We start from the raw sequence: 3,082 nt of genomic DNA, 5'->3' as shown, positions 1-3,082 counted from the left end.
TGTAGAGAATGTGATATGGAATGATATATACCAGAAAAGACAAGAAATAAATAAATTACGGAATTAATAGGAGTCCCTGAAGTACAATTCACGACACGGCTTGTAACACTCTGCCACGTATATCAAGACCCTTTAATCTGAAGCTTTGATAATAATTAACCATATATAGGCCTTATATCTGAAACCAATTGTCAAAGTTCATATAATAGACAAGAGGAACTAGTATAGCGAGGTGAATAGAAGAGCAGTAAACTGATGCTTGATTGAATCTCTGATATAAACTAGATCCTTAAATAGACATAACTTCTCTCCCCCGGGCTATAAACTCGTGTGTCGGTCATTTCATCAAAGCTAGATAACAACGTCTACCTTCCTCTTAATCTATCTGATTTGATTGACAGCCAGCATTTTTCGTGTGGAAACACCAAAGTTCTCTTATTCCATTTAATTTTATATGAACTATTCCACATTTAAAGATCAAAGTCGGAGAATATTTTACGTCTTTTCTGAGTGTCCACTTGGACAGTTTAAAATATAATTCCATTATAATTATCTCAGTTTTAAATGATCGATAACAATAGCTAGTTGGATATCAGTTACGGTATCATTATATTGTCATAATCTGGTGTTGTTTGATATAAATACAGACTTACAAGGAGCCTCCGCATCTTTACTGTGGGTGAGATGAAATATTTATCATCTTTTTTGTACATACGATGAATTACAATAAGAAAGTTTGATCACTCCACTCTTGAAAGAATCACAGGTTTTCATTAGTAGTACAACTACATAGGGAAAATCTGGTATTTTAGTCTGGAAAGATAATAAGAGAATATTTATGACATATCGATAGCCTCTGCAAATACGTATCATTTCATTATATTTTCACGAAACATGCCAAACACACCTGAAACAAGGTAGCTTTTTATCTATATCAAATAATGTCATTTGACATATCGAGAATATGGCGATAGCTCCACTACCATCTGACTCCCTGGTTTGCCCTCTGGAGATAAAAACAAGATATAGTATTTCTGTTTTATATGTTTCATATAAAATAATATCTAGAATAGGGTTGCCCCCTATACAGGTATAACATATCTTGCAATTCTTTCTTGGTTAATGATGAAATAACTGAAACAAACCCGCACTGTGTTCTCTATTCCTGGTCATATTATTATAGGTTTAACTATCTCGGAATCAAATCAAACTTTTAAACAAAGATAACCAATTATACACCACCACGTGCAAACCGATCGCGTGAAAAAATTGAATAGCTCTTCAGTTTTAAAGAGAATTTAAGTCAACCAGAAAATATAGATGGAAGGCTAGCAATTAACTACTTTACTTCACAAATTTGCGGATAGTTGTTAGCAGGACTGGGGATGGTCACCCTCGGGGTAGCGCGCACGTGCTGGCTGAAATTTACACCTTCCTAATGGGTAATATTATGCCTACGTCACTCAATTATACCACAAAGCTGTACGATGCTATATATGGGCACTATTGGTGAAAGGTTTCCAGTTAATCCAGTCCCATAACGTTTCTTTTCATCGAATGGTTCTAGAAATCTAATAATCTAATGCTACACCTACAGGATTAATATTGTCATGTAATATGCGTTACATATAGTTGAAAATATCTATCAGACCTATTTGATTTCAAAATTTCTAAGAATGATTTAGTGTTGATGAATATGTCAATATATCAATTATATAGATACACCCTTCCCATTTTAATACTGACATTACTATTTTGAAGCTGACATTTCAATTCTCATGAAATGATCGGTAAAATTTTATATACCAAAAACTTGCGATGACAGATGTGAGTTATAGTTTCTGAAATAAAGTACGCCCCAACTAATGAATATTTATTATTGTTTCCAATGAATTTGATAAAACGTTGGTCAATAATATACTCGAATACTTGGACTTAATCCATCGCACCTCTCGAATTTTGCTTTAATGATTTCAAGTTTGTTTTGGATGAATATTTTATCAATATATATATATATATATTTGCACTATGATAAAATTGATCATTTCGCCAGCAAAAGTCTCGACATTTAAATTGGTACCGAGTCGACCTATCATTGTTTAGTTACAATATCGAACATTTCAGTGTCAATGTTTAGAAAGTGATAATTGGTACAGATTGGATTAAATTATTCTGTAGACTTAATGATAAATCTGTCACCACCACAAACGTTACACTCGTCTTAACACTCTGTACATGGTGTTAAATTTATTTGCCTCCAATCTTGTGAGACTGTATCACATACTGTATATCAATATGCTATCAGCACCTTCTAAATCTTCAGATCTTAGCGCTTTATACTTGGAGTCATTACAAGTAACATTACCCATCCAAAAAGCTTATAAGCTTATATTTAATCACATTTATTTCATTATTTTGATCATTTCTTGCAATTTCAACTACACTTAAATATGTGGAGTCAATATGAATTTTTCATGTGATGTAAAAAATATGCACATAAATTTTATTTATATAAAGTTTAACGACCGACTGTTACCGAGAATATCTATGATTTTTACTTCAAAGGTATATTAAAGCAAGCTTGACTTTATAAGTCCGTTTCACAAAATACGTTTCCTTCATATATCATAGCGTCTCGACGTATAAATTGATTTAAATTACCGATGAGCAAAATCAGCTACAATAATGCCAACATTCACAGAGTGATAATTGGTACAGATTGGATTAGATTATTCTATAGACTAGATGATAGATCTGTCACCATCACATACTTTACATCAAAGTTCGTTACAATTACAACACTCTGTCTATACCCACGGTGTTAAAACTAATTTAGTCTTAAGACTGTGTTCTTACCAATAAAGTACAATCAGGTAGGACTACTGGCACGTTGTCCAGTGTCAATCGTTTATTTACCATTGACCGTGAGAAAAAAACAGATCATGTTAATGCTGAAGGAGGTGTATTTGTGTACTTTACAACCTTAGTTCCATTTTCCCAACTTTGGTGCTAACACTATTCAACCTGTTTCTATGTAAATTGAAATTAACTTCTCCAATGAGTTATTTAATTACATGTGTAC

The sequence above is a fragment of the Lottia gigantea genome, assembly GCF_000327385.1.
Source record: "Lottia gigantea unplaced genomic scaffold LOTGIsca_75, whole genome shotgun sequence".
Classification (NCBI taxonomy): domain Eukaryota; kingdom Metazoa; phylum Mollusca; class Gastropoda; family Lottiidae; genus Lottia; species Lottia gigantea.
Note: the sequence above shows the minus strand (reverse complement) of the source record.